The sequence below is a fragment of the Anser anser genome, assembly GCF_964211835.1.
Source record: "Anser anser genome assembly, chromosome: 26".
In the NCBI taxonomy this organism is placed as follows: Eukaryota; Metazoa; Chordata; class Aves; order Anseriformes; family Anatidae; genus Anser; species Anser anser.
Window position 1 is genome coordinate 5,400,326 of NC_139747.1, and position 15,477 is coordinate 5,415,802.

At 57.4% G+C, this 15,477-nt stretch overlaps 1 protein-coding gene and 1 long non-coding RNA gene across 2 annotated transcripts in view; one reads left to right on the forward strand and one right to left on the reverse strand.

Annotated features, from left to right (window-relative positions):
* Positions 1-15,477, reverse strand: part of VAMP8 (vesicle associated membrane protein 8) — a 500,499-nt gene that overhangs the window by 300,781 nt on the left and 184,241 nt on the right. The window lies entirely within an intron of this gene.
* On the forward strand, positions 10,730-12,744 carry LOC310886751. The gene is made up of 3 exons (XR_014575465.1): positions 10,730-11,457; positions 11,571-12,090; positions 12,179-12,744. It is a non-coding gene; the product is annotated as an uncharacterized lncRNA (long non-coding RNA).

Sequence of the window (15,477 nt, forward strand, 5' to 3'; positions counted from 1 at the left end):
CAATCCCCTAACTTCTCACAGGTTCCAGAATTAGCCTACGGCTGACATGACAAAATGATTCTGCGCATCCTCAGAGGGGAAGGGTCTCCTGTTGGGCTGGGGTCTCTCACTCTAGGGGTGTGATTTTTTGTATTAGAATGAGGGTACTTCGTCTTAGAATAGCTTTCCATTGTTTTCCAGTGGTTTCCAACAAATGGATTAGTATCAAACTCCAGTGCACGTGTGTAGGATTTTTCCTTACAAAAGGGTCTTCTCGAGTAAATAGATTCCTAGTTATTCATCCTTTAGATAGCTCCAACTCCAGGGTCATCTTTGCCCTTGCCTGAAAATACCCATTTGGTATCTGTTCTCATGAAACAAAGTTAACGAAAAACAAACAAACAAACAAACAACACAAAACCAGTTCCTAGCACCAGCGGCTTGTTAGCTGGGTCTGCTCTATGTGTTTTGAAGACTATTCAGTCCAATTCAGCACCTTCAAGAGAAATTGTGTGGGTCTATGAAAATGCGTCTTGATCTGATGCAAGCCTGTGACGCACCCTGAAGGCCCTCCAAGCCCTGGGATGGGCTCTGAGGCCCTTCCGAGCCCTGGGATGTTACCCGCAGCCACTCCAACCCCTTTGACGGGCCCTGCGGCCTCTCCAGCCCCGCTGACAGGCCCTGCAGCCACTCCAACCCTCTGACGGACCCTACAGCTGGCTCCGGGGACTGCCCTGTGGCATTCCCAGTCACCGATACACACAAGATGAAAGAATGGATGCACAAGTCATCTCGTTTAGTAAGGGAAGAGAGTCCTACTGAGAAGGGGAAGGAGCAATAGGAAGGCGAAGCAGACTACCCCAGTGGAGGGCCGTCCTAGGGAACAGCAGGCTGAAGACCACCATCTAAAAGCAGCAGTAACCAGGTGATCCCGATCTCTGGGTGAGCTGTGAGACATGCGGAAAGATTTCAGCTGTCCTCCAGGCGAGCACATTGTCACCTTGCTGCTGCCATGCTGGGATAACGGCTCCGGTGTCCGGGCTGTGTCTGTGCTGTGCCTGTGCTCTGTGCTGGGCCTGTGCTCTCTGTGCTCTGTCCGTGCTGTGTCCGGGCTGTGTCTGGGCTGTGTCTGGGCTCTGTCCGTGCTCTGTCTGGTCTCCATCTGCGCTGTGTCTGTGCTCTCTGTGCTGTGTCTGTGCTGTGCCTGTGCTCTGTCCGTGCTCTGTCCGGGCTGTGTCTGGGCTGTGTCTCAGCTGTGTCTGGGCTCTGTCCGTGCTGTGTCTGGGCTCTGTGCTGTGTGTGTGCTCTCTCTGCTCTGTCTGTGCTCTGTCTGTGCTGTGCCTGTGCTCTGTGCTGGGCCTGTGCTCTCTGTGCTCTGTCCGTGCTCTGTCCGGGCTGTGTCTGGGCTGTGTCTGGGCTGTGTCTCAGCTGTGTCTGGGCTCTGTCCGTGCTGTGTCTGGGCTCTGTGCTGTGTGTGTGCTCTCTCTGCTCTGTCTGTGCTCCGTCTGTGCTGTGCCTGTGCTGTGTCTGGGCTCTGGCTGGGCTCTGTCCGTGCTGTGTCTGGGCTCTGGCTGGGCTGTGTCTGTGCTGTGTCCGTGCTGTGTCCGTGCTGTGTCTGTGCTGTGTCCGGGCTGTGTCTGTGCTCTCTGTGCTGTGTACGTGCTCTGGCTGGGCTGTGTCTGGGCTGTGCTCTGTGGTCTGTCTGTATTGGCCTCCTTTCTCCCCAGTTCTTCTCAGAGCCTGTCTTCAGATGAACAGTCTCAGTCCTTTGTCAGCCATCCCGAGACAAGCCACCACCCCCGACGGGACCGCTGAAATCAGAGGGTGCACCTTCCTGTCTGTGGTAGCAAGAACTCTCTGGTAGGCAACAAGATCCGGGACGAGCCCCTAAACCCTGAGAAAAATCTCAATAATTTTCTTCAGACAGGATCTTCTGTGGAGCTTTTTTATTCGCGATTGCAATGGCGGGCATCCTGCAAGCAGGAGCGCGCAGTAAAAGTTTATCATAACCGTGTATTCCCTATTACCCGACACCTGATTTCTCCCCTGTTTCTTCATTGGCTGAGTACTACGGGTTCGCAGCCTACTCGACGCACTACTATACCATATACGTACAATTTTATTTGACCAACCGTTAATTTCTCCTTAACCTTTTATTTTTTCCTTCTTCTCTTGTGACTAGAGGGCCCGTGATCTTTGCTTTTACTGATCTCGCACTGCTCATCCTGTTTTTCTTAGCTATCCTCGTTATTTTGGGACAGTGGGACCTTCCCCTTATCTGCTTAACGGATTCCCCACTGCTATGCCACACAATGCCACTTTTGCATATGCAAGGTTAGTGGATTTTTCCACTGCAAAAACACCTTCTATTGCAAAAACACAACTTTGTTTCTCACAAGGAGAAAAAACAACACGCCTAAAGTCGAAGCCACATACTAGAAAGAGAGGAGGATGCGCAGCACGGGAAGCTTCCCACAGAAAGGAGCTGCATTTGGGGTAAAAATCTGTCCCTTTTTATGTCATTGAGACATACGAGGGCGTAGGACACCAGCACTTCAGGTAACCAAGAGATGCTGTGCGTTTCGATCCGTCCCCCTGAGACAGCCACTAGGTGACGATGTTTCCAATTTTCTTTCAAGAAACCTTGCTTTCTCAGGCCCAGGTGTCCAGCTGCACATCGAGGACGTCCCTGGCTCCCAGGCGCAGTTCCCAGGCCGAAGGCCGAGCTCCCATCCGAACCCCCGGCCCGGCAGACATTGCTCCTGGCGTTGCGCAGCAGCCATTTCATGTCAGCCTTTGCTCATGGCAGTCAGCTTAGCGCCGTCAGTGCTGCCATCGGGGTGCCCGAGAGCCGTGTGAGGTCAGCAGAGAGTCACTGTCAGCCTTTGACCTCACAAAGGTGGGTGGCCATAAGTGCCCTGAGCGTCCAGCTCGCATGGAGTACTGCTGGTGGCACTCAAGGCATGGAGGTCTGCATGGTGCAATGGGAGACGCCGATGTCCTGCTGGTATTTTCACTGCCACAGTAGTGCCTCTTATAATGCTACTGTTAATTAGTGCTCTACCCTTCCGATCTTTTACTAAGGTAGCTAGAGAGAAGTGCAGACACCTGTTTATTTCCTGGTAATACCTGCAAGAACCATCTATCTACATCTTCGCCAGATTCATCATAGCGCTCTTGGTACCGCTGATCTCTGTTGCTCTGGAATAAAGTGCAATCGTTAGCACGCCAAGTGTCCATGCCCTTGAATCTACCAGAATCGTACAAATCCCTGTTGTGATCTCTCTCTAGCTGTGGGCTGGCTAAGCTGTCTTTTGGATGGTGAAAATGGGAAATCGTGGGGATGGGAAATGATGAGTGGGATGAGAAATGATTGCTGGGATGGGAAGACTTCCTTGGGCTGGAAAGCCATGGGGCTAGGAAATGAAAGAGATGGGAAATCTTCCTTGGGATGGGAAAGCTTCCTTGGGAAGGAAAAGCATTGGGATGAGATACCTTCCCTGGGGAGGAAGTCATCCTTAAGGAAAGGCATTGGGATGGGAAATCTTCCTTGGGGAGGAAATCATTGGAAAGGAAAAGCATTGGGGTAGGGAAATCTCTCTTGGGATGGGAAATTATTGGGATGGGAAATCTTGAATGGGGTGGGTACGATTCGTTGCGGTAGGAAATAGTTGGAAAAGAAATGCAAGGGATGGGAAGTCTTTGGGATGAGATCTCATGGGATTAAGAAACGCTTCGTGCTGATGGGAAATAGTTTGCATGGGAATCTGTTGGGCTGTGAAACTGTCGGGATGGGAAATCGCCGGGAGGATGAAAAGTCTTGGGATGGAAAAGTCTTGGGATGGAAAATCCTTGGGAGGGGAAAGTGTTGGAGTGCGAAACCCCCCTGGGCCTGGCAAATGAGGACTGGGACGGGAAAGGCTCATGGGGATGGAAACTGATGGCGCTGGGAAGCCTGCTTGGGTAGAGAAACTGCAGTCCTCACCAAGATGGCGGTGAGGGGCTGGTCAGCCGTTGGGGCGGAGCCCCCGTTGCCCGGGTTCCCCAACGAACCGCCCCACTCTCCAGCGACCATGGCAGGTACAGCAGCGGGCTCCCGCTCCTCCCGGGGCTGCGGCCCTGCCGGCGAGCCCAGCGCCCGAGAGCTCAGCCCAGCGCCCTTTTTCCTCACAGAGAGATTCCCCAGACGGCTGCCGCCGCTGCCGCAGACGCCCAACTCCCCCTTCGTTGTCCCAGCTGAGCCGCCAACGGTGGCTGCCTGGCTGCTGCCCTCCTTCCCCGGAGCGATGGCGGTGCCCTTGCAGCCCCCCCAGGTACCCACCCTCTCCTACGCGCTGCCCCAGGCCACCGTCTGGCACGTGGTGCCGGAGGTCCAGGGGCAGGTGCTGCAGCTCCCACCCGTGGCGCAGCTGCCACCTGGGGGGCACCTCCCACCCGAGGGGCACCACCTGCCTCTGGTGCAGCTCCCCCCTGTGGGGCATATCCTGCAGCCGGTGCAGCTCCCCCCTGTGGGGCATATCCTGCAGCCGGTGCAGCTCTCCCCCGTGGGGCATAACCTGCAGGTGGTGCACCTCCCACCCGAGGAGCATAACCTGCAGCCGGTGCAGCTCCCCCCCGTGGGGCATAACCTGCAGCCGGTGCAGCTCCCCCCCATGGGGCATAACCTGCAGGTGGTGCAGCTCCCCCCCGTGGGGCAGCTCCCCCACACCGCTCTTCCCTGTGCCCCTGTCTGCCAGTGCGGACAGCCCATGGTGACGGGGACACTGGTGCCCCACCATGCGCTGGGGCTGGGGCCCAGGGCCGTGCTCCACGGGGAGCCCCTGCACCCCGCAGGCACCTGCCTGTTGCAGGCCCCCGCCCACCGCAGGCCCCCGCCACCCCTCGTCCCGGGGCCTCGGCTCCGGGGGCAGGCGCTCCCCACGCCCCGCACCGTGACCAGCAGCCAGGGGCAGCTGCCGGAGCCCTGCGACCACGCCGTGGGGCTCAGCGAGGACCAGGGGCCCCCGCTGCCTGACCCCACTCCCCCCGAGCCTTTCCTGGCTCCATCGACCCGCAGCACCCAGACGGCGACGCCCGACGGTGAGTTTGGCGCTGGCACAGCCGCCCCGTTGTCGCCCCACACCCATGAGCCATGGGAAAGCTGACATCGCCCGTCTTGGGGGATTTTCTTGCTTCGTCCTCAGCGGCGACAGCCCCGCAGGTGCCTGAGGAGCCCCCGCAGCTGCCCGAGCTGGGCCCTGATGCCTTCGCCGAGGCCTTTCCAGAGCTGGCAGGGGACAGCCAGCTGCTGCAGCACCTGCAGGACCAGCTCCTGGCCGACCTGGACATCCCCGGCACGGAGGAGCTGTTCAGCTGGCTCGAGGCCGTGGAGCCCCAGGACGCCTTCCCCGATTCGCCCAGCAGTCCTGCCCTCAGCCGCCTCCTCTCCCAGCTGCCCGACCTCTCCGAGGACATCGAGGAGCCGAGCACGCAGGGACTGGAAGCCACAGGAGCCCTCGGTGAGGTACCCTCAACCCCTGGGGTGTACCCCGAGAAGGTTGGGGGTGGGCTGTTGGTGCAGTCCCCTGTTGTGCTGGCATTGAGCCCCCCGCTCAGCCCTGCAGCCAGTCCCCTGCCCGGTGCCCTTAGTAGACCCCTACCCAGTCCACCCCTGAGTCCCCCCAGGAGGTCCCCTGACACCCAGGTCCTCAGTTCCCCTAGTAGACCCCTGCCCAAACCCCCCCTGAGTCCCCCCAAGAGGTCCCCTGACACCCAAGTCCTCAGTGAGCAGAGGACACCCCTGCCCACATGCCCCCTGGGTCCCCTCAAGAGCCCCCTGGCTGCCCCTGTGTCCACCGGCACCAAGCGGGGGGCCAAGCGCCGCGCGCCCACCAGCACCCCCAGGACAGCGGAGAGCTCCCAGCCCAAGAGGCCAGCAATGGAGAAACCCCCTGGCAAGGACAGGAAGATGCTGCTGGGCCAGGGTGTCCAAGGCCCCGAGACGCCTTGCCAGGGACGCCGTGCCAGGGACGCCAGGATGTCCAAGGCCCCAGGACGCCGTGGCAGCAGCAGGAAAGACAGCAGCGGCAGGCAGCAGCCAGCGACCAACAACAGCCGGGCGCCCAGCAAGAGAGCCCGAAGCCCGGGGGCTGCTGGGGGGCAAGGAGCAGCGTCGCCGCCTCCCCGCAGAGCGCGGCTGCTGCCGGAGACTCCGAGCGCGGAGCCCGGTGCCGTGCGGCCCCAGGACAGCCTCTGTCCCCAAGGCGTCAGGGCCAAGACGCTGCAGCGCCAGCGCCGGGACACAAAGACCCCCAGCGAGACTTAGCAGCCGCTGGGGGCCAGGGCGAAGGCGCTGGGGCCAGGGCGCCAGCTGCCCTGTGTGCAGCTGCAGCCCACCTCCAGCAGCCCCAGCACGATGCCCAGCGCCGCGCAGACAGTGCCAGCTGTGCCCGCTGCCCCCCAATCCCCAGCTGGCGGCAAAGAGAAGGTGGTGCCAGCACCACCAGGCAGCACGGCGTGAACAGGGGACGCTGCCCTAGAGCAGGCGCCCAGAGCGCTGTGCCTGCCAGCCGCGGGGGGCCAAGCGCAGCGGGGGGCTCTGCCCACACAGCCGCGCATGCTGCAGCCCCTGGCACGGCCCCGCGTGGACTACGTGCCCTGCGTGGGGCCCTGGGCAGGCGGTGACGCGGCGCCCACGCCGCTGGAGGAGCAGGAGGAGCCGGTGCCCATCACGCTGCAGCAGCGTCCCGAGCGGGAGCGCCTGAAGCAGCTGGCCCAGGAGGAGCGGCAGCGGGCGGCCCACCAGATGAAGATCGGCCCTGTGCAATTCTTCGCGCAGCGGCAGAAAGACGGGGCCATAGCCAAGTATGCCGGCTACCCGTGACCCTGCGCTCCTCGACGGCCCCTGCAGCACCCAGTGGTGCTGAGCTCAGCACGCAGGCACAGAGACCTCTGCAGGCACCTGCTCCAGCTTGAGCCGCACTCTTCAGCCCTTTCCCCTCTCGCTTGCCCTTACCCTTCTTTAGTGCTGTAGCTAGTCAGTGTTTCTCACTGTCAGGGATGGGCAACGGGGGGGGATGGGAGATGGGGGGGTCACGAATGAGTGTTGGGAGTGTTGCGATGGAAGCTGTTGGGATGGGCAATACCTGGCATGGGCAAGTTTGGGCATGGGAACTGCTTGTTGGGACACAAAATGGCAGGGATTGAAAGCTTATTTCTTCCTTTCTGGTCCTTTCTCTGCTTTATCGCCTTTTTTCTTAAATTCCTCTAGTGTAGGTGTTCACTCAGCAACGCCTCTGCCTGCAGTTGTTCTGGCAGTGGGATGCCGAGGGGATTTAATGCAGCCCGCTCCCGCTGCCCATGCTCAGTCCGTGAATGGATGTGGGCATGGCCAGCACGGACGGGAGAAAATGGGTGGATGGATGGATGGATGGATGGATGGATGGATGGATGGATGGATGGATGGATGGATGGATGGGAATTGGGAACCGAGCCTTGGGATCAGCAATGGGAGGTTGCTGGGATAGGAAATGATCAGTGGGATGGGAAGTCATGACGGTGATGGGGATTCATTAGTGTGAAATGATGGGATGGGAAATTGCTAGGTGATTTTGTGATATTGTGATCATGGTGGATTTTTTGTGATATTTTGTGATGTTGTGATCATGGTGGTGATAGGAGAGCATTAGGCTGAGAAAAAATTGTTTACATTAATAAATTTTATTGATTGTCTTTTTAATGTATTGTATGATTTGTATTATTATTTTCTATTCCTTTATTATTAAACTCTTTATCAATGCCTATGAGCTTTTATTTTCCTTCCGATTCTCTGCACGTTCACTCAGGATGGGGGGACGTGAGCGAACAGATGTGTGGTGCTGAGCGGCCTGCCGGGTTACACCACAACAGACTTTTTGGCAGCCAAGCTGGGGCACAAAGGGTTGAGCTAACGTCACATCTGACCGGAATGTTTTAAAAGAGTGTTTCTTATAAGCTTTCTCTGAGATTGATAGTTGCTGGTCACAATGTTGATTTTTTCCTTTCTAGTGTTGTTTTTCTGTGCTTTTTAGGTGCTTTTTCTTAATCCCTTTCTTGTTGTTTATGATCCCTGGGGGCTGGCCTATGTTTGCTGATGGTTTTGCCCACTTGCAGGTAGCACGTGCTCCTCTTGCACCGACGGTGAACTTAACCCAGTATTTGTCCCCGAATGACAACCTCTGTGGTTAGACAAGGAGTTAAAAATTCCAGCCAGCGATCAGCCCTGAGGCAGGATGGCTACAGGTGGCAAGGGCTGGGGGGGGATGTGGGCCGGTTTTTATCACGATTGCCACCTCCGATGGCTTTGGAATTCAGCCCTGAACAAATGTGGTATCCTACGGCGCTGCTAAAAGGTTTTAGAAAGGTGTGCCCCGATGCTGGCAGTGCCAGAGATTTACAGCTCGCCAAGTTGTCCGAGAAAAGTTTGGATTTGTTACCCGATGCGCAAGAAGCCAATCCAGACACCAGGTCGAGACACAGTTTTCTTTCAGAACTGCGCGAGTCTGGGTACCAGGTGGTTTCCCACAAAGCCAGCACATGGAAAGATTTTCCACGCCACGCTTGATACAATCTTTTATCACTGCATTTCCATGCTAGTACAATCCCCTAACTTCTCACAGGTTCCAGAATTAGCCTACGGCTGACATGACAAAATGATTCTGCGCATCCTCAGAGGGGAAGGGTCTCCTGTTGGGCTGGGGTCTCTCACTCTAGGGGTGTGATTTTTTGTATTAGAATGAGGGTACTTCGTATTAGAATAGCTTTCCATTGTTTTCCAGTGGTTTCCAACAGATGGATTAGTATCAAACTCCAGTGCACGTGTGTAGGATTTTTCCTTACAAAAGTGTCTTCTCGAGTAAATAGATTCCTAGTTATTCATCCTTTAGATAGCTTCAACTCCAGGGTCATCTTTGCCCTTGCCTGAAAATACCCATTTGGTATCTGTTCTCATGAAACAAAGTTAACGAAAAACAAACAAACAAACAAACAACACAAAACCCAGTTCCTAGCACCAGCGGCTTGTTAGCTGGGTCTGCTCTATGTGTTTTGAAGACTATTCAGTCCAATTCAGCACCTTCAAGAGAAATTGTGTGGGTCTATGAAAATGCGTCTTGATCTGATGCAAGCCTGTGACGCACCCTGAAGGCCCTCCAAGCCCTGGGATGGGCTCTGAGGCCCTTCCGAGCCCTGGGATGTTACCCGCAGCCACTCCAACCCCTTTGACGGGCCCTGCGGCCTCTCCAGCCCCGCTGACAGGCCCTGCAGCCACTCCAACCCTCTGACGGACCCTACAGCTGGCTCCGGGGACTGCCCTGTGGCATTCCCAGTCACCGATACACACAAGATGAAAGAATGGATGCACAAGTCATCTCGTTTAGTAAGGGAAGAGAGTCCTACTGAGAAGGGGAAGGAGCAATAGGAAGGCGAAGCAGACTACCCCAGTGGAGGGCCGTCCTAGGGAACAGCAGGCTGAAGACCACCATCTAAAAGCAGCAGTAACCAGGTGATCCCGATCTCTGGGTGAGCTGTGAGACATGCGGAAAGATTTCAGCTGTCCTCCAGGCGAGCACATTGTCACCTTGCTGCTGCCATGCTGGGATAACGGCTCCGGTGTCCGGGCTGTGTCTGTGCTGTGCCTGTGCTCTGTGCTGGGCCTGTGCTCTCTGTGCTCTGTCCGTGCTGTGTCCGGGCTGTGTCTGGGCTGTGTCTGGGCTGTGTCTGGGCTGTGTCTGGGCTGTGTCTGGGCTCTGTCCGTGCTCTGTCTGGGCTCTGTCCGTGCTCTGTCTGGTCTCCATCTGCGCTGTGTCTGTGCTCTCTGTGCTGTGTCTGTGCTGTGCCTGTGCTCTGTCCGTGCTCTGTCCGGGCTGTGTCTGGGCTGTGTCTGGGCTGTGTCTGTGCTGTGCCTGTGCTCTGTCCGTGCTCTGTCCGGGCTGTGTCTCAGCTGTGTCTGGGCTCTGTCCGTGCTGTGTCTGGGCTCTGTGCTGTGTGTGTGCTCTCTCTGCTCTGTCTGTGCTCCGTCTGTGCTGTGCCTGTGCTGTGTCTGGGCTCTGGCTGGGCTGTGTCTGTGCTGTGTCCGTGCTGTGTCCGTGCTGTGTCTGTGCTGTGTCCGGGCTGTGTCTGTGCTCTCTGTGCTGTGTACGTGCTCTGGCTGGGCTGTGTCTGGGCTGTGCTCTGTGGTCTGTCTGTATTGGCCTCCTTTCTCCCCAGTTCTTCTCAGAGCCTGTCTTCAGATGAACAGTCTCAGTCCTTTGTCAGCCATCCCGAGACAAGCCACCACCCCCGACGGGACCGCTGAAATCAGAGGGTGCACCTTCCTGTCTGTGGTAGCAAGAACCCTCTGGTAGGCAACAAGATCCGGGACGAGCCCCTAAACCCTGAGAAAAATCTCAATAATTTTCTTCAGACAGGATCTTCTGTGGAGCTTTTTTATTCGCGATTGCAATGGCGGGCGTCCTGCAAGCAGGAGCGCGCAGTAAAAGTTTATCATAACCGTGTATTCCCTATTACCCGACACCTGATTTCTCCCCTGTTTCTTCATTGGCTGAGTACTACGGGTTCGCAGCCTACTCGACGCACTACTATACCATATACGTACAATTTTATTTGACCAACCGTTAATTTCTCCTTAACCTTTTATTTTTTCCTTCTTCTCTTGTGACTAGAGGGCCCGTGATCTTTGCTTTTACTGATCTCGCACTGCTCATCCTGTTTTTCTTAGCTATCCTCGTTATTTTGGGACAGTGGGACCTTCCCCTTATCTGCTTAACGGATTCCCCACTGCTATGCCACACAATGCCACTTTTGCATATGCAAGGTTAGTGGATTTTTCCACTGCAAAAACACCTTCTATTGCAAAAACACAACTTTGTTTCTCACGAGCAGCACCGCCTCCCGCACCTGCTGGTGGCTCAGAGACGGACTCCCGGCTTCTCCCCGTGAAACGATTTTGGGGTTATTTATAGTGATATCGGGTCTGCTCCCCCTGCCCTGTTGGAGGAGGGGGTCACACGCACGTGGTTTCCTGGAGCCGTTGTTTTTTGTTGCGTTCGGTATGGTTTGTTCCTGCCAGTTGTGTTTTTCCCATTGTGTTTTTATTTTAAATAATGCAGTGTTGTCCATTGCAATTAAAAACTGTATATATTTTTTCTTCTCTCTAACTGTGACACCACCACTCAGGAATAAAAGAGGAGGCAGCTGGGGCCACCCAAAGTCACCACATGCAGCAACAGCATTAACAACCCGTCTGCATTTGGGGCAGAAAAGTGTCCATTTACTTTCTCTTCACATATTTATGGTTTACCCTTGCTTGGGCAGGGTTTCTCACCTCAGAGCTACACTTTCAAGCGTCTTGTGAGGGTTCTGTCACGTCCTGCTCAACAGAAATTACCACGAGCAAGCCTACTGTGACAACTAAGGGAAAGAGATGTATGGATATTGCTGAGCTCTTCTAGATTGTACCAGGTAGGAAAGATACCTATGGAGCAGATGTTAAGACCATAGCACTAATTAATTAGATTAGAAGTGGAAGAAAGGCATTTAACGGTAGTAAAAATCAGTTACCATAATGTTCAAAGGAAGATTCAGTCTGCTTAAGAAGAAAAAACAACACGCCTAAAGTCGAAGCCACATGCTAGAAAGAGAGGAGGATGCGCAGCACGGGAAGCTTCCCACAGAAAGGAGCTGCATTTGGGGTAAAAATCTGTCCCTTTTTATGTCATTGAGACATACGAGGGCGTAGGACACCAGCACTTCAGGTAACCAAGAGATGCTGTGCGTTTCGATCCGTCCCCCTGAGACAGCCACTAGGTGACGATGTTTCCAATTTTCTTTCAAGAAACCTTGCTTTCTCAGGCCCAGGTGTCCAGCTGCACATCGAGGACGTCCCTGGCTCCCAGGCGCAGTTCCCAGGCCGAAGGCCGAGCTCCCATCCGAACCCCCGGCCCGGCAGACATTGCTCCTGGCGTTGCGCAGCAGCCATTTCATGTCAGCCTTTGCTCATGGCAGTCAGCTTAGCGCCGTCAGTGCTGCCATCGGGGTGCCCGAGAGCCGTGTGAGGTCAGCAGAGAGTCACTGTCAGCCTTTGACCTCACAAAGGTGGGTGGCCATAAGTGCCCTGAGCGTCCAGCTCGCATGGAGTACTGCTGGTGGCACTCAAGGCATGGAGGTCTTGGTGGTGGAATAGGAGACGCCGATGTCCTGCTGGTGGAACAAGAGACGCTGACGTCCTGCTGGTGGAAGAGGAGACTTCAGGGTTAGAGGTCCTGCTGGTTAGAGGTGCTTAGGAGTGGGCAGCCTCCATCCCGGTGGCCGAGCATCTCCACGGCAGGGAGGCCGCGGGCAGCACGAGCCAGCCGCCCCGCGGGCTGACAGCAGAGGCCCCTGGGGATGAGACGTGCCCCACCTGCCTGGGCCTGCTGGCCGAGGCAGCACCTGAGTCCTGCGGGCACAGCTACTGCTGCGGAGAGCTTGAACCTCTTGTAAGTTTAGTCTTGACAAAGAAAACCCATCCTAAGTGCATTTGCCTTGCAGGCATTGGTAAGTTGGCCCTCCTGATGGATTTTCACTGCCACAGTAGTGCCTCTAATAATGCTACTGTTAATTAGTGCTCTACCCTTCCGATCTTTTACTAAGGTAGCTAGAGAGAAGTGCAGACACCTGTTTATTTCCTGGTAATACCTGCAAGAACCATCTATCTACATCTTCGCCAGATTCATTACAGCGCTCTTGGTACCGGTGATGTGTGTTGCTCTGGAATAAAGTGCAATCGTTAGCACGCCAAGTGTCCATGCCCTTGAATCTACCAGAATCGTACAAATCCCTGTTGTGATCTCTCTCTAGCTGTGGGCTGGCTAAGCTGTCTTTTGGATGGTGAAAATGGGAAATCGTGGGGATGGGAAATGATGAGTGGGATGAGAAATGATTGCTGGGATGGGAAGACTTCCTTGGGCTGGAAAGCCATGGGGCTAGGAAATGAAAGAGATGGGAAATCTTCCTTGGGATGGGAAAGCTTCCTTGGGAAGGAAAAGCATTGGGATGAGATACCTTCCTTGGGGAGGAAGGCATCCTTAAGGAAAGGCACTGGGATGGGAAATCTTCCTTGGGGAGGAAATCATTGGAAAGGAAAAGCATTGGGGTAGGGAAATCTCTCTTGGGATGGGAAATTATTGGGATGGGAAATCTTGAATGGGGTGGGTACGATTCGTTGCGGTAGGAAATAGTTGGAAAAGAAATGCAAGGGATGGGAAGTCTTTGGGATGAGATCTCATGGGATTAAGAAACGCTTCGTGCTGATGGGAAATAGTTTGCATGGGAATCTGTTGGGCTGTGAAACTGTCGGGATGGGAAATCGCCGGGAGGATGAAAAGTCTTGGGATGGAAAAGTCTTGGGATGGAAAATCCTTGGGAGGGGAAAGTGTTGGAGTGCGAAACCCCCCTGGGCCTGGCAAATGAGGACTGGGACGGGAAAGGCTCATGGGGATGGAAACTGATGGCGCTGGGAAGCCTGCTTGGGTAGAGAAACTGCAGTCCTCACCAAGATGGCGGTGAGGGGCTGGTCAGCCGTTGGGGCGGAGCCCCCGTTGCCCGGGTTCCCCAACGAACCGCCCCACTCTCCAGCGACCATGGCAGGTACAGCAGCGGGCTCCCGCTCCTCCCGGGGCTGCGGCCCTGCCGGCGAGCCCAGCGCCCGAGAGCTCAGCCCAGCGCCCTTTTTCCTCACAGAGAGATTCCCCAGACGGCTGCCGCCGGTGCCGCAGACGCCCAACTCCCCCTTCGTTGTCCCAGCTGAGCCGCCAACGGTGGCTGCCTGGCTGCTGCCCTCCTTCCCCGGAGCGATGGCGGTGCCCTTGCAGCCCCCCCAGGTACCCACCCTCTCCTACGCGCTGCCCCAGGCCACCGTCTGGCACGTGGTGCCGGAGGTCCAGGGGCAGGTGCTGCAGCTCCCACCCGTGGCGCAGCTGCCACCTGGGGGGCACCTCCCACCCGAGGGGCACCACCTGCAGCTGGTGCAGCTCCCCCCTGTGGGGCATATCCTGCAGCCGGTGCAGCTCTCCCCTGTGGGGCATAACCTGCAGGTGGTGCACCTCCCACCCGAGGAGCATATCCTGCAGCCGGTGCAGCTCTCACCCGAGGAGCATAACCTGCAGGTGGTGCACCTCCCACCCGAGGAGCATATCCTGCAGCCGGTGCAGCTCCCCCCTGTGGGGCATAACCTGCAGCCGGTGCAGCTCCCACCCGAGGGGCACCACCTGCAGCCGGTGCAGCTCCCCCCCGTGGGGCAGCTCCCCCACACCGCTCTTCCCTGTGCCCCTGTCTGCCAGTGCGGACAGCCCATGGTGACGGGGACACTGGTGCCCCACCATGCGCTGGGGCTGGGGCCCAGGGCCGTGCTCCACGGGGAGCCCCTGCACCCCGCAGGCACCTGCCTGTTGCAGGCCCCCACCCACCGCAGGCCCCCGCCACCCCTCGTCCCGGGGCCTCAGCTCCGGGGGCAGGCGCTCCCCACGCCCCGCACCGTGACCAGCAGCCAGGGGCAGCTGCCGGAGCCCTGCGACCACGCCGTGGGGCTCAGCGAGGACCAGGGGCCCCCGCTGCCTGACCCCACTCCCCCCGAGCCTTTCCTGGCTCCATCGACCCGCAGCACCCAGACGGCGACGCCCAACGGTGAGTTTGGCGCTGGCACAGCCGCCCCGTTGTCGCCCCACACCCATGAGCCATGGGAAAGCTGACATCGCCCGTCTTGGGGGATTTTCTTGCTTCGTCCTCAGCGGCGACAGCCCCGCAGGTGCCTGAGGAGCCCCCGCAGCTGCCCGAGCTGGGCCCTGATGCCTTCGCCGAGGCCTTTCCAGAGCTGGCAGGGGACAGCCAGCTGCTGCAGCACCTGCAGGACCAGCTCCTGGCCGACCTGGACATCCCCGGCACGGAGGAGCTGTTCAGCTGGCTCGAGGCCGTGGAGCCCCAGGACGCCTTCCCCGATTCGCCCAGCAGTCCTGCCCTCAGCCGCCTCCTCTCCCAGCTGCCCGACCTCTCCGAGGACATCGAGGAGCCGAGCACGCAGGGACTGGAAGCCACAGGAGCCCTCGGTGAGGTACCCTCAACCCCTGGGGTGTACCCCGAGAAGGTTGGGGGTGGGCTGTTGGTGCAGTCCCCTGTTGTGCTGGCATTGAGCCCCCCGCTCAGCCCTGCAGCCAGTCCCCTGCCCGGTGCCCTTAGTAGACCCCTACCCAGTCCACCCCTGAGTCCCTCCAGGAGGTCCCCTGACACCCAGGTCCTCAGTTCCCCTAGTAGACCCCTGCCCAAACCCCCCCTGAGTCCCCCCAAGAGGTCCCCTGACACCCAAGTCCTCAGTGAGCAGAGGACACCCCTGCCCACATGCCCCCTGGGTCCCCTCAAGAGCCCGCTGGCTGCCCCTGCGTCCACCGGCACCAAGCGGGGGGCCAAGCGCCCCGCGCCCACCAGCACCCCCGGGACAGCGGAGAGCTC